Source organism: Equus caballus, chromosome 12 (genome assembly GCF_041296265.1).
Source record: "Equus caballus isolate H_3958 breed thoroughbred chromosome 12, TB-T2T, whole genome shotgun sequence".
Taxonomy (NCBI): Eukaryota; Metazoa; Chordata; class Mammalia; order Perissodactyla; family Equidae; genus Equus; species Equus caballus.
In genome coordinates this window covers 1,411,820-1,438,024 of record NC_091695.1, presented here as the reverse complement: position 1 = coordinate 1,438,024, position 26,205 = coordinate 1,411,820, and the positions used below count along the sequence as shown (strand labels likewise).

The window sequence follows — 26,205 nt, the reverse complement described above, 5'->3', positions numbered from 1 at the left end:
CCCACAGCCCTCTGGTCAGTGGAGTTAAGATGGGTGAAAGGTGAGTTAGGTGCGCTAAGATTTTCTAACTGGACATAATTGAGACAGAGGCTGAATTGGGGCCAAATCTAAAACCCACCGCAGAGACAAAACAAGTCTTGTCAGTAGCCACCAGGAAGACACGGCTGAAAATACCTTCATCTTTCAGACCCCACCTACCGCATCCACCAGAATATATCATTAGCTCTCCTGAGGGAATTTTGTTTAAAGCTTCCTAAGAGGGATCCCAAAATGATCTTTATGAGACAGCCATATTCTCCAAGCTCCATTGTCATATACGAAAGTAGAAGACTTCTTTCTATTCCAAGAAAGACTCAAGGGCACTCTGGAGGAAGTTTGCAGCAGGCTGAGAAAGGGTTGGCAGGGCAACTGAAATTTCTTAACTCCACATTTGAACCAACAAGGCTCCAGCCCCCAGGATTTTGTGTGTGTGTGTGTGTGTCTATGATATAGAGTGAGGGGGAAGTGACAGAATATGAAATTTTAAGTTCACCACAATTACAACAACATCAAAGAAAGTGTGCATCTGGATAAGGTCATACAGAAGTAAAAATAAGTAGGTATGTTAAAATGGTGGGGTTAAAAGGTGATCTAACAGTCCAATAATCACAATATTATAATAGGCATTTGGGCTTCTTTTTATTTTTGGCTTTGTTTTCTTCAGAAAGTATGTTTTGAATATGCCTACGCTGGCCCTATTTGAAATAAACAGTGAGATACCCTTAATAATGATTAAGATCCTTCTGAGAAAGGAAGAGAAGGAGGCTCTGAAGGCCAGGATGTGGGGGAGACTGGAAGAGAAGAGATAATGTGAATCCAATGAACCAGAACAAGGGGCCCAGCCCCATAAAACAAACCAAAGGCAGAGTGTGGTCAGGTGCTAGTGAAATCAATTTTCAAAGGAGTATTTTTACAGGATGTCTCTTTTAAAAAAAGGCCAATTAAAATCCTCGGAGCCTCTTTAAATGGGCCACCCCGCTCAACCCTGTTGCAGCTCCCGCTCTCCAGATACAGGCTGAGGCCCTCTGGGAATACCGGAGTCGCCAGGTTGGGCTGCCCTGGGGCCGGCAGCCATGTTCCCCTTCTGATTAACCCTCAGAACTTCTTCTAGGAATAATGAGTCCACGGCCATCCAATCTACCCAATAATTCGTGGACAATCAGCCCTGCAAGCTGATCAGCACCACACAAACCAAGTAGACTCTGTGGGTGCCTGAATGTTCACTCTTCAGCAGGCTACGCTGGTGTCTTAGAGAAGACGTCATGAAGAGTGCCTATTCGTGTACACTGACTGCTCCCTGTGGCCACGGAACAGTCAGCTTCATCCATTTCTACATTCTCACCCACTTTGGACACATGAGGCAAATTGATAAAGATGGGATGTTGTCATGGGAACAGACACTAATACCCCTAATAGTCTCCAGGGATCCGATCTTAGTACCTCCACAAGGTCTACCCATTAGCCAACATTCTGAAGACACTACGGAAGCCATTGAAGGGCTCCTACTGATCTTTCCTGTTTCGTCCTTAGGAGGGCATCTCCCGTCCTATTCTCAGCTGTCACAGATTCAAGCTAAACCTGCTGACCTCTAAGCACAGCCGGTCGCCCCCAGTCATCAGAATCTGAGGGTTGAAATGGATCTTAAAGAGGATCGGGTTCAAACTCGTAAAGCCCAGAGAGGCAGAGTGTGTTGCTCTGGGCACACAGCTTTGCCAGGGCTAGAACACCAGGCCTCGTGGCTGCCAGTCCCAGCACTGTCCTACACACTGCCTTGTGCACGCTGTGCTCCTACTACCAAGCGTGAGTCTGAAATTCTTCAGGAAGTGTCTTAAAGAAATACCTTTTTTTCTTCTCTGAAGACCAATATATTTTTTATCAACTCTGAGGGATCCACAGACGTTTTTACTCCAGCACATCTCTGCTTCCTGACATCAGTGCCATTTGGCTTGAACATATGTCCCGTCCTAATATCAGCTTCGGTGGGGAGCCATTTTCCCCCCAGCAGTGTTTCCTGCACAGCTTAATGGTCTGGCCCTTTAAAATCCTGTCCAATTTAAATACACGTCATAGTCACATATTTCTAATAAGAGCATAATTGCCTGCTCCTTAGAACAAATCCTATTACTTGAAATCATTATTATTTACCAACAAGAAGATTAATTCTCCACTGTTCTCAGTTCAAAATTAGATAAGAAAATGTTAAATAAAGTTTATTATCTTCCCTGTCTCTTTAGTTATTCAACAACAGATTTAAGAGAACCCTGGCAAGATATGGCTGCCTTCCTGCCTCTCTCCAGATGACAATCCCACCACAGATCCGGCTCACCTAAGCTGAAAGCCACCGCACTCCGTCAGTTACCCAGGAACAAAGCCAGGGTGAGAATGTGTGGTCTCTGAACACCAAGCCTGCAGTGAAGTCCGTGCCTCCCGACCAGGGCCCCACCCACAACAGAAATGATTGTCACTTCCATTCTGCCAGAGAGCGATCTTAACAAGAGAAATGGGCTGAAACGGCAGCCAAAGGTGTCACCGAAAATCAGGTTCCAACTTTATATTTGGTTCCTTAAAACTGTGGCATTGCTTCTCAAGTGTGTTAGCAGGTTCCATCACGGCATTCTTGGTATCCACCCCACCCTATCTCCCAGATGTCTTTGAAAATCACATCTGTTTGAGAGGACTGAGGCATGACTCCATCTGGAGGAGGGGGAAACACTGAATAACTTTGTAATGATTTGTACAAACCTCTATGACTGTGCTTGATGCTTTAACATTAAACATGGTACTTACACTGGGCTTTCAGAAAATCAAGATGCTCTGCAGAGCACAACCCAGGGATAGATTTCCCTGATTTGGGGAAGAGGGGGCAATGAGGAGGAAGTAAAACATTACAAGATTCCAGAAAGCTAACTTCTACTTCCTATGAGTGAACTTTGGCCCAAAGCACTCACATTCTGACCGAAGACCTGATGTGAGTTCCCCCCACTTTCCAATCAGCTAATTGAATCCAGTTGAGTAAATATTTTAACCTTTCAGTTTCCATTTTGTCTCAGTCTCTCAAGGAGTCAAAAAGATATTGAAAGAGGATCTGGGTAAAGTTGGTAAATTAATGGGAACATAAACGTGGAATCATAAGTGTGAACGTAAGGCTTCTCAGAGATCCAGAAAGGATCATAGCAGTTCCATTTGGGGGAACTCAGAATATATTAAAAAATGGAAAGAATATCAAAAAAGGATTTTTTTAATTTAACAAATAGATTCTTTTTAACACAAAAGAACAATTAGAATTGAATTTGAGATCTTTTGTGTATAGAGGGCCTGGTCAAATGCACACACACACACACACAACCGCCTTAGAAAAGTCCTGGCTAATGCCACCATCTTGAACAGTAACGCGAGGGAACTTACAACACAGCTGTTCCCTCAAAGTTACTTTCTTTTAAAACGCCTCTGTGAAATACTTTGGCAACACGGAGAAGGATTGTCTTCATTATAATTGTTATTTTTTCAAATGTTATCACAGACTTCCAAGCAATCCTCGTGTCTTGTTTCATTATTGTTTTTAAAATCTATCCATGAGCCATTAGCAATTGGTGTGCAAATGGCGTGATCCTACAACTTCAGATTAGAAGAAGATGGAATTGATGAGTAATTTCATAGTCTCAGAATTCTAGGTCTCAAAAAGAGGATTAGTGGAGCTTCTGCAAAACTCCAAATGCAGCTATTAAAGTCATTCTTAAAATCTCTTAAGAGCCTTTTCTGATAGTATCGCTTATCCATGAAGTTCTTCCTACTAACGCGACTTCACGTCTCCTGTTGGAAATCGACTCTTTCCTCGACCTCAGTGGAATCAGCATATGAAAGCTCAGGGTCCCCAAGTCCTCTTTTACATGTTGAAATGCTCCATCTGAACACATCCTCATTCTCATGCCCACAGAACCAATACCTGAACAAGACCTTCCATCAGAAAGTTCTCAGAATCCAAACTCTGCCTTTCTCCCTGCACCTAAGGTCAGTGCAGGTAACCAGCAGAGAAACCCGTCCACTTACACTCACAGAATCTTACACTTCCTCTTGAAAACACACATGTTCCCACAGTACTGAGCGTATGCTAAAGCTTGGCAAAGACAGATGGTGAAAATGTCGCTTTTCCAGCTTGGGGCTGTTATTTACCTACAAGATTAGTTCCCCACTGTTCTCAGTTCTGTCCACACTGGGACCATCTCCATGGTGTCCAAACAAACTCAAAAGAGTCTTAGAAGGCATGTGGTGCTGCTGACTCACGTCTGCCTGTCTGGTCACAGTATCCCATTATGGGACAGACAAATGGTTAGTTTGTCCCCTTACGAGATGTTGAAACTCTTTGCCAAAATTGATGGGTTTTTTCCCTTTTTTCTGGACAGAGTCATTTTCAGGTGGGCAGCTCTCCTCAATGCCCTTGCCCACCTGGGCTGCCTGACCACTTTTTCCAGTGTGCATTCGCACACCTTGCCTGTTTTCAGTCATTTTTCAACACCAGAATATGCTGAAGATGAATCTGCCTTTCCCTACAACTAATGAGTGAGAAAAATCACCAACAGGCGACATCTCTAGAGAGTGAGGACATGTGCTCTGAGCCCCACAGCTATGTAGCCAACCATCACTTCACCAGCTCTCTCAGAGCCACCTCTCTCTCACTGCCTGTTTGTTTCAGAATTCAACAGGGCAACAGCTCTGTCACACAGATAGAGGAAAACCAGGGGGCTTCCAAATTCACAGGGACTGGAAGTCCAGACTCAACACAAGAAATCCACAGGTACCATCTGGAGTAGCCCGGCTGCCCTCCAGAATGAAGTTCTAAGGAGACCCAGGGAGTTGGGCACAGGTGAGGGAGCGCCACTTCCTGCCAGCTGCCTCAGGGAGTCTGCTTTATTTTCATCCGCCCGATTCAAGGCAGCCTTCTCTTTCCATTCAGGTGTTTGAATTCCAGATTCAAAAGAAGGTTTAAAAATAAGGACTTACCTCATTTACCTAAAGATTCTGGGTGGGAAATCCAACAGCCGTGGCTAATGGAGGGGGGCAGCAGGCAGCACGCACGCCAGCTCCCACTGGGATCGGAAACCAGGGGTGTTATCACTTCTGAGCCCTCATCAGAGGGAAGATAAATGCATATGACAATAATTTTAAGTCATTTTGTAGGATGTTAAGCAATAAGCCACCAACCGGGAATTCCCTAAGTCACTTCCCCCTCTTCTGATTGGCTGCCGGGCCCTTTAAAAAAATAAAATGAAGGATTACAAACATTGGCTCATTTGCATGCGGCCAACTCACACGTTAGTGTTCAAACAAAACAGGTCTAACCAGGTTATGCCTGTCTCAAGAACAGAGACAACCTGTTAATGGATGAGGAATTGATTTGGTGGTGCCTGTTCTTTTCAGCTTAGAGGCTGTTTCAGGTGAAAAGCCCACGCGTGCTCCCCAAAGACACCATCAGGAAGGGAAAATATAAATGCAAAGTGAGCAGAGTTCGCATCCGGAGGAGGTGACGGTAGAGGGGAGAGGGGCCCTCTTAAATCTCTATCTCATGTATTAATCTATATTTAGTCCACTCTGCTTTGGCGTCAAGGTCTTTGCCCTGGCTGTGCAGTTACCAGGTTCTGAAGGAGCTCCTGGCCAGGTAGCCAGCAACACATGCTCTCTCACCAGGCCGCATGATCACCTCTTTGTCAGTGACCCTTGGCAATTTCAAGGGACTTTGAAAAGTCAGTCTCCCCACTCACCCCGGGTAGCAGCCTTGGGAGAAGGTTGGAAGGGAGGGTCCCAGGAGTTGTTCAGGTGGAACAGTCAACTCTCAACAATGCAAGGGCTGACTATCCAGTTGGTGGGTTGTCCAGCTTCTTTACTTCCTCTTGAGATGTACATGGTCTTTTTTGCTATTTATCAACACTCCCTACGGGTGCTAGAGAGGGAAAGATGGAGAGGCTGAAACTGGACATGCATCACAGTCTGGGTAAGAAGAAGGTGGAATCCTGGTAAGGATCCATGGATCTCAAACGTCCGTTCACTCCCCATCTGCCTGGGTCGGGGGCATGCTTCACTGGGTCACAAATGCACTTCCACCCACGCAGGTGAGTGACGGCTCCTGGCAAGGAAAAATGCCATCCCCTAACCATTAACTTCTCTCTTGGATCTTCCTGGACACTGGCCTGGCCTGAGCTGAGTGTCCAAGCAGACTTCTAACTCACCAGGCCTTCCCTCTGTGGGAGAAGAAAGGGAAATTGAGTTTTGGCAAAGAGACAAAGATTTTGGGATTAAAACTGAGAAGTTCCTTGTGTAAAAAAGAAAAGTCTGCACATGGGCAAAGCCTGAAAAGAACACTGAACAAAAAGTGAGAGGTTATCCCATTAAGGTGGAATGGTGAGTGAGCGGTGGTGAAGTTCTTTTCTTGGCTGTTTTTCTAGTCTGTGCAACACGAATGCCGAGGGTTTTGAAGGTGTAAAAGACTTCTTGGGGGGCGGTTTGGGAGGGTCTTGGAACTCAGGAAGGTCTGGAAGGTTTTGAAGGTTTGGGGAGTGCAATTTAGGGAGGCTCTGAAAAGCCCCTCTGGCTCCCTAGCCTTCGGTGAATGTTCCCACCAGGCCATGTCTTCAACCTGTGTCCTTCCCAGGGCCCTGTTAAAATGCGAATATCTGATAAAAACAGTAAATGTCATTATTGCCCATTATCACATTAGCCCCAATTAGTCTATCAGCTTCCAATCTGAGAGCAGGGCCCTGAGGGAACAGACTGGTGACATTTTGCTTGAGAGATGAATCAGGAGCAATCTGAGGTAGCAGGTCCACCAACTGCAGGGCGTTTGTGGTGGTGGGGAGAGGGGGGCGGGGGGGGGGGGGTGTTAGTACCAGTGTGACTCCAGGAAGCAAACTTGGCCTTCTTTATAATTTTTTCCGAGAATAAACGGACCGCGGGGGTGGGGGTTGTGGGGGGCAAGGGGGTAGGTGAGAGCAAGGAGTTGTGTGGTCAAGAGATGGTGAACTTCAAAAGCAACTCCAAAAGTGGTGTGGCTCGCAGGTCCAGTCCCAACAAGCTTTCATCATAAGCCCTTTTTTTTCCTTCTACTTCTCCCCAAAGCCCCCCGGAACAGAGTTGTATATTCTAGTTGTGGACGCTGTGCTATGTGGACGCCGTCTCAGCACCACCTCATGAGCGGTGCTATGTCCGTGCCCAGGATCTGAACTGGTGAAACCCTGGGCCACAGAAGCAGAGCACTCAAACTTAATCATTTGGCCATGGGGCCAGCTGGCCCCATTATAAGCCCTTTAATTTCTAGCTGAAGAGTTCCAGTTACCTCTCCATTGTTTTATCCACCCTTGTCCTGCCCATTTTAGATCAGAGGACTGCTCCTCTAAAGTCCTCCTGAGAAGAATCATTTTGGAACGCTGGTGGTGAAAGGGGATGGAAAGATGTCACCTCATACTCACAAGCCTCTTTGTTCGTGGAGTCTTTATGTATATTAAATACCTAGCAATGGATCTGGTCCTTACTGTGCTCTTACTGAGTATTGGTTCTTTTCTTTACTTGGGACTTAGTTGAACCTCCTAGAAGGAAAACAAAAACAAAAACAGCATCTCCCTCTCCCCTAAAAAAGCTAGAATTTTAGGCATGTCACATCTGTAGAGAAATTCTTTCAAAGTCTGTGGTCTTTTATCCTATGATCAACTTCAACAAGATAGCACTTGCATCAAATTAGATAGATGGATCGATCACTCGATAGATAGATAGATAGATAGATAGATAGATAGATAGATAGATAGATAGATGGAATGGATGGAAGTCCTGAATTTTAACTGAGAATGCTAAAAGTTGGATTTGATGCTGAGGTCTTCTTCTGCAAGAGTCTTGACTACATCAAGCACGTTTCTCCTGGGTAAGAAGATTAAAAATGTAACCACAAAATCATCAAACACACCAGAGCCTTTAGATGGGCACATTGTTAGTTTCCTGAAAGTCATAACCTTCACACGGAGGAATCAGGCAGGAGTCTCACATCGTGTTAGGCTTCCAAGCCCAGCACGGATTCCATTTGTTCCGTGCTCCCCAGATGCTCTGGGAGACAGATGAGGACACACGGAAGCAGACAGAGTGAGGAGACAAGGCTGCTGGCCTGGGTTTTCTGGACAGGAAGACTGAAGCGAGAGGCAAAGCAGCTTGCCCTCAAGTCAAGGTCAAGATAATCCTGGGAATTGGAACCCACTCTGCAAACTCAGTTACTCTGCACGGAAATCTTCCTGGTCTTCCCTGCAGATAAAGGCCTTGTCATTGTCTCAGACCTGGGCAAAGACGTGAGCATTTGAGTGGAGTCCCTGTATTCTGATGCCCACAGAGGAAAAGGGGGGCGGAGCAAACCAAGCCAGCTGTGTGCCGTGGCCTGGGGACCCTGCGTTCAGTCGAATTGTTTACTGGAAGATCCACATCACAGAACCAAAGAAACCTAGGGACCTTAATTCCTAAATCAAGGCCAAGACAAAGAATCTCTCTAAGCCAGGTATCAAGCCCTGAGGGGTCTGAGTCTTAGTACCAACACGGGCTGCGATTACAAGATTAATGAGAGTTGCGTGCTTGCTCTGCAAGAAAGAGGATGCTTGCTTGCTTTACACAGCACCTTTTAAATAGAGGCCCTATATTTATTTTTGAAAGCAAGTGTGTGTTTGTGTATGTTTCTGTCTGTCATCCCCTCTTGATGACATGGAGTTACCTCCAGGGCAGAAGATGCCGACCATTCCGTGAAAGCCACACAAAAACGCTATTGTCAGCCTGACAGGAGCAAGAACCTCTGTCTGGGGATGGGGGGGCCAGGGGGAGGGATGGGGGGTGGGAATTAGAGCAGAATATTATCATCAATTTCTTGGCTAAAGTCAAATAAGGAACTGGGGCTAATAAATAGCATCTTGCCTCTTACCCTACACCCCTCTATAAGCCACATTTCCAAGATGTACATTTTGGATTAGATTAAATTCCTGGGAATCTTCAAATCCTCTGAGGAGATGATTCGTGGGCACTAGAGGTGGTACCTGCGTTCTGTTTGAGAGCTCTAACATTGACAGCTGTCCTGACAGATTTGCATGGCACCTTCTCAACGTGTCTTTTGCCATCGCATCTGTCCCTGACGTGCTGTGCAAGTCCTCTGCTGACGGCACATACCACCGAGCTGCTGAGGTGGGGGACAACCTCGCTACTCGAATGGGAGAGGGTGGCTTGCCATTTCTGTAAAGAACGACCCCTGGCATATACGCATGCACGTGCATACACAAATACCCCTCAGGCATCCGAATATGTCACCAATCTTACCTATGCACCAACAATGAATTTTCTGAACTCCCCCTTCACACTTTATTCTCAAGACACCTCCACTCTTGTCAAACTTAACTCACCCTTGCCCTGCCCTTTCTGCCTCACCTGTATCTTATTATTCTCTTTCTGGCTTTATCTTTCCTCACAAACAGCTTTACATGGTGCCCTGACTTGATGCCAACTCAACTATTGTGATAAGCACTTTGGTTCCTGAATCAAACTTGAGTGTCTAAACAGCATTTTCATCAGGGTCTTCAAGAAGACTCGTCTCTCAGTCTCAAGGCTGGAGGGAAGGCTAGGCCAAGGTTGGCCACTTTCAGGCAACATTCTTGTAGCCAGTATTTTCTTCTTTTTTTGTGTGGAGAAGAGTTTTTAATAATTATAGCAGTTGTTTTTGTGTATTATTTAAGCATAAGATCTCTTTTTCCACTATCATGGAACCCCAAAAGATAAAACAGAATAGAGATGCTGCTGCGTCTGGGTTGGAGGCGAGGCTGCTGCAGCCTCCCCTGATTGATTGCCTTCCCCGTGCCCACAGACTCTCAGCCTTCTCTGCTGTATCATCCTGACTCAGTGTCCTTCTCTAAGCCAGTGGAGCATCAGAATCGCCTTTGCCATTCAGGACTTCCTCCCCACACCTATCAAATTGGACCTCCAGGGGTGGATGATAGAAGAAACAATAATCAATTTTGTGTCCATCACTATTTATATTTTGTGGGTTCCCATATTATTCCAGTAATGATAAACCAGAAGACTCGGTTCCTACTGTCCAAGCAGACATGTTAATGGAGCTGACTTTGGGTGAAGGTCTTAGCGCCTGGTCTCTTTCACCCAGGGACCAGGAGAGACAGCGAACTCTCAGACCCAAGTAGAAAATGTGTAAAATCACCATCCAAATGTCTAATTATTTGGGCGAACCTGTGGTGTTGGAAGACTAGGGATGTTCGGAAGCTATTCCCTCACCCTAAAAAACATGAGATGGCCCAGCTTTCTCAGAGGCAGCCTGGTACAGTGGAAAGGACCTAGATTTTGGAGCCAGACAGATCAGGACAACCTCGTCACGTTTACTTAAACTTTAGGTCTCAATTTCCCCATCTGTTTACTGAGAATATGAATGTTCTCAGTGAGCTGTTTGGGGAGTTAAATGAGAAACTGTATAAGCCATTATTAGCGGGAGCCTGGCATTTGGTGGGCTCTCAGGAAAGATTCACTCTCTCCTCTAAGTATGGAGTTGAACCCCAAGACATCCCCTTAGCGATATATGAAGCCACATATGGGTGGTCAGAGAACTAACTCTCCTTGTTTCCAAGACAAAGTAGGAGAAAGGGGTGAAGCTGGAAAAGTTATAGGAAAAAGAACGAGTAATAATGTCTAGTCGCATTTGTTAAGTTTTAGCATGTCTTTGTCACTCAATTAAGAATTAACTTGCATCAGCTCACGTAATCCTCACAAAACTCCGTCAGAAAGGTGCTGCTACTATCCTTCGTTACAGATGCGGAAACTGAGCGTCGCCAGCCTGGTAAGTAACTTGGCCAAGGGCACATAGTAAAGTGTGGCCGGAGCTCAGCCCGAAGTCAGTGTCAGCCCAAAACAAGATCTCTTAACCACAACCCTCATCAAAAAAGAGAAGCTCGACAGCGTGTTGAAATTTGGAACTAATATCTTACATAGACATAGAAAACTAAGCTCGGTTCTGGAAGCCAATTGGAAATGTGAATGTTTCTTAGAAGAGTGAGATTGTAAAATTGAAATGAAAAAACTGTGAAATAGGCAGACAGGTCTGGGTCTTATAGGACAGTCCTCAGCCCCTGCCCTTTAATACCAAATATTTGAAGAGCTAAGTGCTCAGAATAAGAATTGAGGGGAAACCCAATGGAAAAAGTTGTGACTTGGTCTTGCCTGGGAAGTCATGAGACTCTTCTGACACAAAGGTCACTCTGCCACCCTCCAGGCCTAATGGTACTGGGGAGGCTCACTGCCACAGTGAGAAGCCCTTAGGCACCTAGATCCAGAAAGGGAAGAGAAATAGAGTGAAGGGTTGCAGTAATGCTGAAGGCATTAGACATGAAGGTTGAGGGCAGGAGTGGAGCCTCATTAAGGGAGGAGGTTGCCATCAGTTTCTCAATTCCCATCCTTCATAAGCATTTGAGAGTGACTCAAGAAAATGTAAAATGTTAATCAACCAATTCTGCTGCTAAATGCCTTCCAGATAGAAATTAGGAATTCTGGACCTACTCGTGCCTCTGGAAAGAATGCATCTAGAAAACTCCTGGAAATGATAGCCGAGAGTTGACAAGCTCATACGCTAGGACTAAGCAAAAAACTCATTTGCATAAATAAATTATCCACTCAGTCCATTCAAAATATACGCACCTGCACATTGGTGGAGTGTCAGGAAAGAAGCCCTTGGGATTATTTTTGAATAATTCCATATTTGGGGGAAATCCAGATGAAATCTCCCCGCATGCAGCATGGCATCTCTATGATTTTTCTCCCTTTCTCTCCCCCACCCCCATTCTTAGCAACCACATGTGAGTTCAGGGTTTGGAATTAGTCAATCTGTCTTCCTGGACAAGGACAGGAGGCCAAACAGTCCTATTTTGAGAACTATTTCTTTTATGACAGTGCCCCAGGAAAGTTTTATGAGAATCCTGATTTAAGGTTGGAGGTTAAATCTTTGAAATTCTGAGAACCAAAAAGTATTGTGTAGGTGGATGTACAGTAAAACTGAAATAAGGAACTTCTCTGCAAACTGAACTAAAAATCTGCACAGTCGGTTCATCTGAAAACTTCTCTTGAGAAGACAGCCCTGCTGTGAGAGGGAGCAGCCAAGGTACCCACTCTCTTACAGCAGAAACATGAGGGCCCTTGAGCTCTGTGATGCTGGAAAGAATGGAGTCCGGGAGCCCAGGGGCAGCAGCTGCCCCTGACACGTTGCGTGTGCAAGAAGGGCATGGTCAGCTTGCTGCGGAAGCTCCCCATCAGCACCCAAGTCCCACACCGATGGACTTTTGCCGTCAACACCAAAAGACTTCGAAGTCTGCCCAAGGTTTACGGTCCTCAGAGTCACCAGTCTGTGGTTCTCTAGGAGTTGCCAGAACCACCAGAGCAGAAAACCTCAGGGAGCCCAACCTTAGATCTCACGATTGTGTGCGGTTGCGGGGGCACAGGGGAGAGTTCATTTGGCCAGTGTCTCATTTTTGCTAATTCATTTTCTTTCCAGCTTGGCAGGTCACCTTAACTTGGAAGCTCCGTACCCAGCTGCGAAAAATGGGCTTGTCAGAGGATGGGTCAACACTCTGAGCCTGAGCCTTGCCTGGGGGTAACATTCTGTGAATGCCCAGGTAAAATGAGCCCAGGAAGCTACAGCACTATTCCAACACGGACCCGTCGCCAGCCATCCAGACCCACCACAGCTCCCTGCACGACCCAGAGCCTCGGTCGGAGGGGACCCTTCCTTCCTGTAGCTACAGGCCCTCTCCATTCCTCAGAGCTCTCGGCACGAGCACGAGGCAGTAGGCAGAGTTGCTGGGAAAGAAGGAAAGCAACAGAGAAAGAGCAGTTCCTGCGTGTTTTAACCTGATGCCCATAGAGAGGCTGTGAAATGCCCCCGAAACTCACCTGGGTAAGATTTCTTACCATTTTAGTCACAATTGAAAAAGAATTTGATATATGTACTCCCATTTCTCGTGGTTGCAGCTTTCTCAGAAAGCGACCAGGTCACTCCCTCCTCAAGCTCTTTGCTGGGTCCTCACTCCCAGAGCGCTCCTCACAGGGAGGTGCGCCTGCCAGGGGCCACACACAAGATGATTTTAAGTACAAATAGTAATTTTTATAACACTTATATGTTTTTGATGTGAAAACAAAGTTAGTAAACTGAAAAAGAGAGTCAATATAAGGAAAATTATTGAGTAAATAATATAGGCGGGTATACAGACGGGGCAAAATGGTGACAATAAAATGTGAGTGACTGACATTTGAAATGTGGGAAACACTGGCTTAAAGGCAGTCCACACTCCCTGAGGGCACACCATTGATCAGTCCTCCACCACGTGGTCTCCACCCATGTCCTAAGACCCCTGGTCTCCAACTGTACCTCACAGGGTACATCCCAGACACATGGGTGGACCCACGTCCTTTCTGCACGTGCCCTTCTTCCTGCTTGTCCCACCACATGGACCGTCCTTTCCCCCATCTTTGCCCAGTGAAACCCAACCCATTTTCTCCATTCGGTCTTCCCCAATTGCTTCATCAGAGTATAAATCTCCCAGAACAGTTTGCTTGTACTTGGAACCACTCAATGGTCAACGTTCTACAAACGTTTATTGGGCTTCCATTCCGTGCCAGGCACTGTGATAGGCAATGCGGATTCAGCCAAAGGAGAAAAAAAAACCCAAAATCTCCTACCATCACAGAATGTAAATTCTAATGAAGTGAGGCGTCAGCACACAGCCTATTCTGCCACGTGGGGCAGCTTTGGGGTGCTGCTCTTCCCCAGCCGGCCTCGGTAGTCCAGGCAGACAGGGTCTTCATCATCCTTTTCCCAGAAAAAGGGGAAAAGGAGTCGTGTCAGGCAGACATGACTCCTCCCAAGAAGCGGGATGTTGAAGTGACATTTTTCAGAGTTGGGGCTCAGGGGTCTAGAAGCTATGCATGACCCACACACATCCTGTGTGTTTCTGGCATTTTAGAAACTACTTCCTCTGTGTATCTTCTTAGATCTCCCAATGCCCCTGGGACAAGTGATGCAAACGAGATGGTTGAAATGATGACCCCATGGGGCTTGTCACCTCTCCAGAGATTATGCAGATAGAGCCTGGCAGGCAGGGCTGAGGTCAAGTTCATGGGCCCCAGGGGCTGCTCAGGGAGAGGCACCTCCCAGCGCAGACAACCCTAATTCCCAACGGAAGTCAGACCCACAGGTGACACTGAGCAACGACGGAGCGAGGCTCTGCAGTGACAGCTGGAAAGAGGACCCCTGAGAACACTGTCAGAGTGGGAGAAGCCCCAACACCTTTCCAGAAGGAAACAGTGTGGAGGGGCACCCGCCTTTGTCTCCTGCGCCTCCCTCCTCTCCGCTCTCGCACTGCGGCCCGGCCTCGGCAGGGAGGCTGCACGTAGAGTCACCAACTCCTTCCAGATTTTCCCAGTTTTAGCACCAAACAACCTGCGTCCCAGGAAACCCCGCAGTTCCGGGAAAACCAGGAAGTTTGGTTGGTCTGGCTGCACGTCACATAGACTGTGCTCCAATCCGATCTCTAACAGCTGTGTGTCCTCAGGCAGGTACCCACCATCTCTGAGTCCCTATTGTCTCATCTGTGAAGGGAAATAACGCCATCCCCAGGGCTGTGGTGGGGATTAAAGAAGTAATGTGTGATTAGGGAGCACTCCAGTGTTCCACAAATTATTGCTGTTACTATACCTTTGGGAGCTGGAGTGAGAGCAGCATAAAAAGGAAGTGCTGCGGTTGAATCAAAGGACCTGTGAGCTGGTTGATGCCTGCTGAGTGGCTCTCTATTGGAAGCTGACATGACAAGGATCACGTGGCCGCAACACGTAGTCTCGCCAGGCTCTCTGATTGGCAGGAAACAAGAGACTTGCTGGCAAAGGGCTGTAAACCAAACCCCCAATCTCCCCAGGTCTGCCTTATTTTTATTCAGCACCTACTATATGCCAGACACTAAGTACTTATTTACGTGCAATTTCTTTTTTAATCCCCACAGCGGCCCCTCCAGGTAGCAGTATAACCCCCATTTCAAGGAAATTGGAGCCGAGAGATTTAGTGACTTGCCCAAGGTCATGCTCCCGGGAAGGATAGACAGAAACCAGGGCTGCCTGACCTCAGAGCCGCTATCTCTGACCCCCATCTCACCGTGTGGGGGAAACATCCTCTCCCCGAGCCTCGGCAGGAGCTGGCCGCCATTCTCCCCTCCCAAGAGAAGGAAATTGGCGTTTGACTAGGCACCGGGCAATCTGACCAGCCCTGGAGAGAAGGGGAGTTAGCAGGCGACCCTTGCTTGCGGGAGATGGCTTTCCTGAAACCTGGGTAAATATTTACATAATCTCATCGCATTGCTCTCCAGCTCAGACAGAGGAAACACATGGAACCAACCCAGGCCAACAAACCATTGCAGTTGGACAGGCTGTTTTCAGCCCCCAACAGTCCACTATGTGGATTCATTCCTGTAGACTGTCCGTCACAGAGAAAAGGGTTCTTGACCTGGAAACAGACTGGAGTTTTCATCCCGACTCTACCACTTACTAGCTATGCCACTTTGGACAACTTGAGACTCAGTTCTCCCATCTATGAAATGGGCATAAAGTTTGTCCCAGTATCATCATCATCGTCACCCTCGTCACCCCTCGTGGAGCGCTGAAGTATGCTAAGCACTATGCCTGCATTTTGTGCCAACCCCTCTCCAAAGCCCTTTAATGCAGTTATTGTTTTTAACTCTGTTGACAGCTGAGGAAATCGAGGCTCAGAGAAGTTGGGAAATTTGGCCAAAATTGGCCTTCTACCCCTCTGCACTTCATCACCCCTGTGCCCCATCTCTCGTACCATGTCCTATAAAGCTTTCAATGAGACGCCATGTGTGAATGTGCCCAACTCACGGGTCGCCCTATGGTAGCATCCTCTCTCCGGCAGCCTCAGCCCACTGCTCCCTACTCATGCCTGGAAAGAAGCGAGGGGTCACGGCGGGAGCACCCTCCCCACGGGGGCACCTCCTCCTTCTCTAACTGCATGGCCCCCCAAGGTGATAGCAAATAACTCACCAGGGTAAGTAGCACGAGCCTGAGGGTGACTCAGGAGCCAGAGGAACCAAGGAAGAGCATCTCACTGCAGAACATAGGCGGGAGGTGACCTGAGGCAAGACAACTACAGACAGAAGAAGGGCAGCTCGCGGGCCAAGGGCTGGCCAGTTTGTACTGTCATGACTCACAACCTCAAAGACTGAGCAGTTCTAGAGGCTGCACCAGGCCACTGGGGACCCAACTAGAATGTTAAAAATAACCTCCCGCCTCCCGACTAGCACACCGCAGCATCACCTTGCCTTTCCTCTCTCCACAAGTCCACACCCAAGACCCCAGCGCTGCCCCCACTAGCCCCATATTCTCAGAAAGGGCGCGAGAAAGGTGTACTGTTGGAAGTACGACAGCATTGTCAAATATACAAAAATCAGCAACACGGTGGGAAAATGGAAGTCATGGTTCTTCGTGTTGTCTTACCAAAGGGTTAAAATAGCTCATTTTTCATCAAGATAAAAAATGAAAACCTAGCACTATCGTATCCAGAAATGTTTGACATTGACCTCCACCCCCAAGTTGAGCCCTGCCATGCCTAAATAGACGCTGTACTCAGTATTTCTTTTTAGGGTCAGATAGACCTAAGTTTGTATTCCAGATCCACTACTTGTGGCTGTGTGACCTTGGCCAAGTGACTTGACCTCTCTAAGATTCCACTTCCTCATTTATTAGATGTGTGTGGACTATAACAGTGCTAACTCTGTAGGGTAATTAGGGGATTAAATTAGCTAACACATGTAAAAGGCTAGTTTTGTCAGTTATTTGACTTATTATTTCTGCAATTGTCAATTCTGCCTTCTTCCCCAGTCCTCAGCCATCTGTCTTACACAAGTTCCATTGATCACCATCTCCCTATAGTCCATCGGGCCTGACACCCTGTCGCGCCTGCTTTTTGGGAGTTCTAATATGGGACCAGTCGAATTGTGACCAACCCCATCTCGGGTTCTTAAGTCTTTTGTTAACCCAGGCGTGCCGGCAGTGGGGCCTGTACTGTCAGTAGTCGCATTCTGGTGGGCCCTTGTTTTGCATTTCAGGGGCAGGAGAGGCCCGTTCTGTCCCGCCCTCTGCCCCCGCCCCCTCTCTGAGAGCACTCACTCTCCCACTTGCACATGGCACCCGGAGGTCACAGGCTCTTTCCACAGAAATGCTATCTGGTTCCCTGGGGTTTGCATTTTGTGACACCAAAGGCCCGGCTGTGACCAGGACGTGTGACCAGTCACAGCTTGACAATGACAAAGTCACGCTTTTTTAAACTAACACCTCACATCTGCTCCACACCTTCCTCCTCCCTCCAAACACAGCAAAGATCTGTGTGTCGGAAGCTCCTATCGTGATGACAACACCGATGACGATAACGTGCTGCCTCAGGCGCTGTGCTCAGAGTAGATTGCGCCGTTGCGTCTAGACTTAGCGTTTGGAAGTACGGGCCCTCCGTTTACCCTCGAGCAGGCTTTCTACGCATTTCCACGTATATACGTCCTACTGTTTTGTCGGGCCACCGTTTCTCAGACGGCCCGTGCCCACTGCCGTCACAGACAATCTGCTCGTCAGTCCCCCTGCCGGGGCCCACGTGGCCAGCGCCGGGGGAGGCCTCCTAGTTTTAAAAGCCCCAGCAGAGCTGGTGACGCACACGGTTGGTCTGGGCATGGGGAGGCAGGCGCGCTGCATGTGGGAGGGGATGTGTGCGCAATCTTTATGGAGGGCAATTTGGTGGGACCTGCAAAACTTTAATGTTTGCATCCTTTGACTCAGCAACCCCATTTCTCAGAATTTCTCCCGTGGATGACCTGTGTACACAAGCCCACAGAAATTTATGATGCAAAATTGAAAATTATTTTAGTGTTCATCGATGGGGGAATGCTTAAACTATGTTGCATTGATACCACGAAGTAATATTAGGAAGACAGAATTAGATCTACCTGCTATGACATTAAAAAATGTCCATATATAGTAAAAAAACAACCTAAAGAACAAGGCTTATGATATGACTATATTTTTTCTTTAAAGATATGTATTTTGTGTATATCTTGGAGAATATATAACCAACAATCAATAGTTGCTGCTGGGGGGCAAAATTGGGAGGAAAGTTCACATGCTTCTTTGTCTAAATTTTGTGACAGGTGTATATTTATCTATATTTATATCTACGTGACAGAAATATCCCCAGACAACAGATCTCTTTGTTATTATCCCTGCCATCCCTCTGGTAGAATCCTCTAGCAAAGCAGTGCATAATAACCCAGAATAAACATTGATTCAGAGCTTTGCAGTTTATAAAGCACTTTCACAAATAAAACCTCAGTTCATTGTCACACCATCCACGTGCGATTAGCCCCATGTTACAGATGAGGAAACAGGCTCATAGACAAAAAGTGGTTCTGCGCCATGTCAGATGGCTGGAGGCTGGTAGAGCCAGGACTAGAGGCCCAGGTTGCCCAGCACCAGTACCAGCGCCTTTCCAGCCCTCCCAGCTGATACCTGCAGTATTTCTTCCCTGGTCAAAATCAAGTGACGCTGGGCTCAGATCTTCTCTGGCACACGGTGGAAACCAGAAGACCTAGGCTTGGATAACAAAGCTGAGAGTGGAAGGGAGACGAGCAGAGTGGAGAGGAGGTGGAGAGCATGATGCAGAAGAGAGATTTAAAAAGGTTTTAGAAGGACAAGAGGCTTGCATCCTGTTCCACAGTTAAACGTGCGGTCCACCAGCAAACCAGGTAAGCTTGACGCTCACAGGTGCCTCCTTCCCATGACTGCTCCGTCGTGTCATTTGGGGATGAGTCATCTGTCACCATCTTGCTCTAAGCTGTATGTGAGCCAGGCCTAAAACTCAGTGTGGCAGTGGGACCACTCCCATCCTAGGTATGTCACATGAACTTCTGCCCAAGAGGCTCTTAGGGATCTGTCCTCAGAGCTGCAGGAGGGAGAAGAGGAGATCTCAGAAGCCTTTCTAGAACACGCATCTGCTTGTTAACACGCTTCAATGGCTCCCATGCCCTTGGGAAGAAAGTACAGCCCCCATAACATGATTCACAGGCCCCCGGGATCCGGCCCCTACTTATTTCTTCAGCCTCATCTCCAGCCGTTTCTAGCCTGGCATTCTACATACTGACTCCATTCAGCACCTCAAACAGGCAGGTCTTTCTCCCATTTCTCTCTCTCTCTCTCCCCACCAACCCCACAAACATTCCATATGCTGCACCATCTGCCCAGAGCACATTTACTCCCCGTTCTGCTGGCGAACTGATGCTCGTTCTTCAGATCCCAATGCAAACACAGCTGCCTCCGGGGCCTTCCTGATCGGCTCAGCCTGCCACCATCCTCCCCTGCCCTGAGCTGCTGGCTCCCTTCTCCCGGATCCTCCTCTCTCTAGCATTTACCATACTGCACATGCGTGTAATGGCTGAGCTGCTGGCTCTCTCCCTGGCTGGACAAGCACAGTGGCTGGTGCATCACAGGAATCGCTAAATACGTCATTAATGAATGGGGAATGACGTGGTATGGCTGGCACCTCACAGTGGACGACAGTATCAGACTTCATCAATGGGACTTAGCTTTGTAGCCCTGGAAGGTAGGCTTCATCCACAGGGCCGGTCCCTCGCTGCCATTGTCTGGGAAATCTTAAGCCTGGAATGACAAGATATGTTACAAAGGGCAGTGACAATTGAGAGGCGTATTGTGAGAAATTTCTGGCAGGTTCTAACCACAACTCCTTAGGAGGAAAAGCAAGACACCCTCAGGTTTACACAGCAGGTGATAGTGGAACCAGAGGGCTGCAACTGGGTCAGGAGGCCGGGAGGCCCTTCTCTGCCCCGGGCAGGACTGGCTCAGTTACAGACCAGGATGTCCCCTTACATTGTTAGTAGGAATAATATTACTATCAGTATTAGTAGCAGTATAGGAATGGTTCCACTGAAAATAGACACGGGGAAGATGGTGTCACGGCTTCCCCAGGTCACCCTTCCCGGGAGTCAGCAGGACACGGACGGGTCTCAACAGTGTGAGGTCTGACCGCATCCCTCCCGTCAGCATGATGCCCAGTGTGACGAGCAGGGGAGCAGCAGGTTGCCTTTGAAGACGGCAAAGAAAATGTTCGAGGGTCAGGCTGTGGGTGCACAGTCATCGGCAGCGATCAGCGTCTCCCTGCCATTTATGGAGACTCACTCCTCCCTTGTGCACAGGGCTTTACTGGGGCACCGAGGCCTCGCTCGCGCCGTGATCTCATGGGATCCTCACAACGCAGGGTGGCACGTGCAGCCGAGGACCACGAGGACGCTGAGGCCAGGGCAAGCTGCAGGGCGGCTTCCCAGAGTTCTCACAATGCAGGGTGGCATGAGCAGCCCAGGACTGCGAGGACCCTGAGGCCGGGGCAGGCTGCAGGGTGGCTTCCCAGAGTGCTCAGACCTAAGCAAGCTCAATCAAAGAACCTGTCTGACACCTGCCCCACTTCGATATTCTGCATCTCAGTCTGGAAAGAAGATAATGGATGGAGCAGACAGCCCACACGCCCCACGTCCACGCTTTCAATAAATACATAAGCGCCTACTGTGCTGCAGGCACTGTTGCAGGCTCCGAGGATAGCGCAACAAGCAAAACAGATTATTTTAAAACTCCATTTCATCGTGGAGCTCACGTTCTGGGGCTGTGGAGTTTATAAGCGGTGTGATCTCAGATGACACCCGGGCCTGGACTTCAACGCTACTGAATTGCATAGTTGGAAATTCGCACCCTCTCCAGTCCCCTTTCGTCCTCCGCAGACTTCAAAGGAGGCCTCGGTCCGCCGACAGCCTCTTTTGACAAAAGGCCTGGCTGCGGGATCCAGTGAGAAGGGAATTCCGTTGTTCCGTTTCCGTCCTGTTTGTTATCAGTTAACGCCTACGTGTGTGTGGCTCAACTTCCATTAAAGGTAGTGATGGGGTCGCTTTTTAAATAAACGTAAATCCTTTCATCAGTGAGTCCCTTTAAAGAAGGACCAAAGAGGCTGATGGGACAAGCGGTCACAGATGCGGCCCAGCGCCTGGCGTCTGGGACACTTGAACCATGGTGTGAGAGTGTGGCCCAGGGCACCTCTGCTTCTCGAGACCCAGACACGCCGTGCCACCCCGCTCTTGGCTTATCAGAACCAGACTCAGGATAGCCCAAAGGGTCCCTGCTCAACGCTTGCATTAATCCCACACCTGTCCCCTTGCTGTCCCCTGCCCATCGTCCAGCACCGCTGGGCTCACCCATACGGTCTCCAGGAGAGAGGCCACAGGCGCTGAGCCCGGAGCCCGACAGCAAACACCCTGGCCTTCCTCCCCCCACCGCCACCCACCAAGATTTATCTCCCTTATCTCTGTCTCCACACTTTCACTGAGGGCGAAGGCCAGGCAGGAAGCTCCCTCAAAGTTAATTACCCTTCATTCTCGGAAGCCAATGCCCTCCTCCTTCTCTTAATGAGGAAGAGTTGCGTCTAGACCCACTGAACCCGCTTGCTCCCCAGTCAGCGGGTCCCCTGCAGGCTCAGCATCAGAAGCACCTGAGGAGATTTACCAAAATATTAGGGGCCCAGCCACACGTAGCTCGCTGAGCCTGAGTCACCGAGAGGAGGGCCTGGGAAGCTGCATTGCTGTCCTTCCAAGGGTCTGAGGGTCCGCCAGGCAGGAGGTCCACACTCTCAGTTGGAAACGCCGCTCAGAGTCCCTCCTGTGTGGTTGAGGGACCACCTGCAGTCATCTCATCAAGGCAGGAAACGCGGAGGTTAGGACTCAGGCTTTGGAGCTGAGCAAACCTGGATTCAAATCCTGGCTTCACCACAAGGAAATGGCTGAGGGGCCTCAGGCCAGGGGCCCTGCCACTCTGAGCCTCAGCTCCTGGCTGTAAAGTAGGGGTAACAATGGCTCGTACGCATCCTCAGCGTGTCTGAAGGAGTCCGTGACCTAACGTGTGTAAGGCACGTCGTACAGCAACTGGCTTGGAGGGAGAGCTAAAGAAATACTGGCTGGTATTAACGTAGGATTGGTTTTTATCTTTGTAACCAAGAGGGAGCCAGCCCCGGTGGTCCAGTGGTTGGGATTCAGGGCTCTCACTGCTGAGGCCCAGGTTAGTCTCTGGGTCAGGGACCCACACTACCCACCTGTCGGGTGTCACACTGTGGTGGCTGCGTGTGGCTGTGAGGCTGAAGCTACACCACTGGGATTTCAAATTCCAGCAGAGTCACCATGGCGGACAGGTTTCAGTGAGCCTCCAGACTAGACAGACTAGGAAGAAGGACCTGGCCGCTCACTTCCGAAAAAATCGGCCATGGAAACCCTGCGAACGGCAGCGGAGCCCTGTCTGATAGAGTGCTGAAGGTGAGAGGAGGGCGCAAAGGACCGGGCAGCGCCCAGCTGTGCCGCGCAGGGCGCTGGGAGACAGAAGCCACTTGATGACACAAACAACCACACAACCAAGAGGGACTCAAAGTGGTTTGCAGGGAAGACAAGAGGGGAGGGGAGAGCAGAGTGAGAGGGGACGGTGCCGCAGCCACCGTGCTGTCCACATCGTATCTGCCACACTCCCTTGACCGTGTGAGGTCCCCAAAGTCAGAGGCCATCAGTCCTTCCTCACCGCTCTCCCCACCCTGGATGTGTGGCCAAAGTTACCAGTGGACCCACAGAGGCGAGGCAGAATTTCCCCAAGAGAAGTAAACCAAGGGAGGGAGCACCCCTGAGAGGGGCCCCCGGGGCCCCCGGCGTGAGAGAGGGCTGTGGGAAGGCCCTGCCTCGCCGGTCGCAGTGTCCCCCCTCCCCTGGACTGCTTCGTTTCTTCATTTGGAAACAAGGGGCTGTTTCCTCGTGGTACAAACGGGAAACCTAGACCGTGATCCACGCGCTCGCTGGTTCTCTCCTCCCCTCTTCTGGCAGCTCCTCGCTGAGGCACTGGCTCTGTGCACACAGGAGGAGCCACGGCCCAGGCGGCCCCTGGTCCCCGGCATTTAACGCAGGTGAGGACCCTGGGCCCAGGAAGGTGAATTGATGGCTGGGGCCTCCCTGCCTGTGAGCGGCGGCGCTGGGGTCTGGATCCAGCGTCCTGGCCTGCACTGACTCACCCACTCCACACTCTGCCGGATGAAGGGCAGGTGCCCCTCAGGTCCATGCGGATATTTGTCTCCTGGCCTCCATCAGTTGCCTGGCACAACGTCCAGAGCTTGGGAATGAACAGTTTGGGAGCCAAATTCTCCTACTGGGAGGAGAGCATATAACCTAGCGGGGGCAGCACTTCCCCGACTGCAGTATGCACGCGAGAATCACCCGCGGATCTGTTAACATGCACATGCTGGCCAGGGAGTTGGGGTGGGCTGGGTTTCTGTGTTCCTAGCAGGCTTCTGGGTGATGCTGATGCGGCCAGCCCTAACCTGAACCGTAACCTGAACGGGCATAGCACACTCAGCAGCCAGATCACCTGGATTCGAAGCCCAGCTCTGCTACCTAGCAGCCATGTAGGCTTGAACCACTTACTGTGTCTCGGTTTTCCTGCCTATAAAGGTGGAGGTGGCGATGTGAAAATAACAGTGCGTGCTCCATGGGGTTATTGGGAGGTTTGATGAGTCAATGTGTGTGAAACACTATGCCAGGCGTCTGGCATGTATTAGGCACTCAGAAGCCACTGGCTGTCATCAGAAGATGAAGGCTTCTGATGAAGGCTGTCCTTGGAAGGAAGAAGGAGAGCCTCCCTTGCAGTAAGGCTGCCCTCCTGCTTTCTGTCCTAGTCTCCTGCCCCGGAAGAGTCAGCACGTTCTTCCCCGGCATCTGGCTAACCTCGGTCCATCCATCCTTGAACAGCCCGGAGACCCGAAAGGATGAGCTCACCCAGCCAAGAGAGCGATCAGGTCAGAGCGGCCCAGTGCAACCTCCCTCCCCTGGCTGCCGTGCAGCTGAGGCAGGGGAGCGGGTGGACGTGTGCGCAGGCAGGTGGAGCAGAGTTCTGCCAGGCAGCGCTGAGCTCCAGCTGGCAGGCCCTTGGACCTCTCTTCTCCAAAAGCCCCTCGGAGGTCTCGGGAGGCAGAGCGTTTCTATCTCCACGATCCTGAAGGGACAGGAGGTAACAAAGACGCTGATCTCAGCAGAAGGAAGGCGGCTTGCTTACCAGGGCAGTTCTCAGAAGCGCTCACGAAAAACCCTTTGGGGCTTTCAGGTCAGCAGGATCTTGGGGAAAAACTGGGAACCAGGTGCCCAAAGATTGGCTCCCTTTCCTCTGGCTGGGGGATCCTTTTTCTCTACTCTCGGCAACCCCGCAATTTTCCTGCACCCCAAGAAACGTGCCTTCCGTCTGCCCCCTTCCTACTAAGGCACGAAAGGCCGTCGGCAGCTTGAGCAGAAATCCGGAACTTATGTTTTCCCCTGAATCCAAGGCTTTGGCTGAAGTCGAAACACTCCACTGAGAACATTGTAGACATCAGCCAAGGGAAGGGGCAGTTGGAAGGAATGCGCTTGGTTTCAAGATTGGAAAGCCCTGAGTTCACGTCCCAGCTCCAGCCTTTCCCAGCTGTGAATCCCTGGGCAGGTTCCCAAGTTCCTCATCTGCAAAGGGGGCTAACACTCCCACTCAGGGTCTTGTGGGATTAGGAGCCTAGGATAGGAAGCACCTAGGACAATGCCTGACCGTGCAACCCCTCAATCGATGACTGCCCCTGCGACCTCCTTGGAGCCCTTCCCACCTCCCCAGGTGGGGCTGCCCGTCCTCTTACGCCCCAGCCTGGCTTCACCTTCTAGCGGGTAGACCCCTGGAAGGCTGCCATCTGTTTCTGTTGCTTTTCCTGCCTCCCACCGTGAGCTCATTGAGGGCAGAGACCCTGTCTGATTTATCTTGGAACTCCGTGTCCCACACAGCCTGGTGTAATAAATGGGCCAGTCTGGATTCCAGACCCTGACCTAAGAGATAAGGGGAGCCCTCCCTGGGAACCTGCCCCCGTTTCTCCTTGGGGCTGAGGCTTGGCTGAGGGAAAGGACCCAGTGGGGCCGCTATCAGACCCGCAGTCCTGGGATGCTGCAGCCCTCCCCACCCCACCACCACTGGCATGTTGCTTGTCTCTGGTGAAGAAGCTCGGTGGGAGCCCCTCTCCTCGGTGCCGTGAGGTCCGGGCGTGTACAGGCGGGAAGCTCAGGCTCTGGGCTGGCATTTCTCCATTGTTTCCTTCTCTCTCTCTTATCTCCGGCTAGTTAGTAATTAACCGCTCTTTGAAGGTTTCCCAGCCTCCAAAGCTCCCCAGTAGCACAGGTGGCCGCTGGGTTGGAGCAGGAGCACTTGACACAGGGCCCCCAAGACGGGGAGGACCCAGAGACACAGCCCCGGGTCACAGGCCTGCTGGCAAAGGCAAGAGCTTTGGCACTGCGCCAGTGGGCAAGGTGCTGGGAGGGGCACCAGGGAGGAGTGTCCACAGGCGCTGGTCCCCTGGAAACGTGTGTGTGTGTGAGTGTGTGTGTGTGTGTGTGTGTGTTGGGAGGGATGGGGCATGACAAACAGGACCTGAGAGAGAGGCTTGACTCTCTCACCAGCCCGCCTCCGCCCCCCGCGGGAGCTTTCTGTACAGACCCTGACCGTGGGCTTCCGTCAGCGGCGCCACACTGAGAGACAGGCCCCAGAAGTTGGAGCAACCTCCTCACACCCCTTTTTACCAAGCCCCCCACCTCGGGTGGGCTGCCAAGGAGACCAGGGAGAAGCAGCTGACTTGGACGCGCTCCACCATCCAGAGCTTCCCAGGGGACACCAGGGCCCTGTCCTTTCAGAGCGCGGGGCTCTCCCTACTTTTTCCTTTCTTCAACATGGGCGTTTTTGACTTGAGGTTCAGAATTCCGTAGAGGGACTTCCAGAGAGACTCATGAAACCCTGAAAACACACACCATCCACAAAACGATTGGCAGCACACGCTAAGTCCATTTTTCTAGGAATGGGCTTCCACACTCAGCCAAAGTGAATCAGACTTCGCCACGTCTCACCTAAAACCCTTTACTCACTTCCTGTTTGTGGCATTGCTTTTACTGGGGCTGGGGCACCCTCATCATGACACAGATGGCCCTG

The 26,205-nt window shown here is 49.9% G+C and overlaps 1 protein-coding gene and 1 long non-coding RNA gene across 6 annotated transcripts in view; both read right to left on the bottom strand.

Moving 5' to 3' along the window:
* EHF (ETS homologous factor) overlaps positions 1-5,287 on the bottom strand; it is a 40,151-nt gene extending 34,864 nt beyond the window's left edge. Inside the window, exon 1 of one of the 5 annotated variants that reach the window (XM_001503304.6) lies at positions 5,038-5,287. The gene's annotated coding sequence lies outside the window, so the exon portion shown is untranslated. Of the gene's footprint in view, positions 1-2,365; positions 2,473-5,037 lie in introns of those variants that run through there. The other 4 variants (XM_070228620.1, XM_070228618.1, XM_014729347.3 and 1 more) reach the window with 4 other exon arrangements.
* A 13,141-nt stretch (positions 5,288-18,428) lies between these two features.
* LOC138916375 (uncharacterized) lies at positions 18,429-25,758 on the bottom strand. The gene is made up of 2 exons (XR_011423610.1): positions 19,548-25,758; positions 18,429-19,081 (listed from the first exon to the last, which is right to left on the bottom strand). It is a non-coding gene; the product is annotated as an uncharacterized lncRNA (long non-coding RNA).
* Between the last annotated feature and the right edge of the window lie 447 nt (positions 25,759-26,205).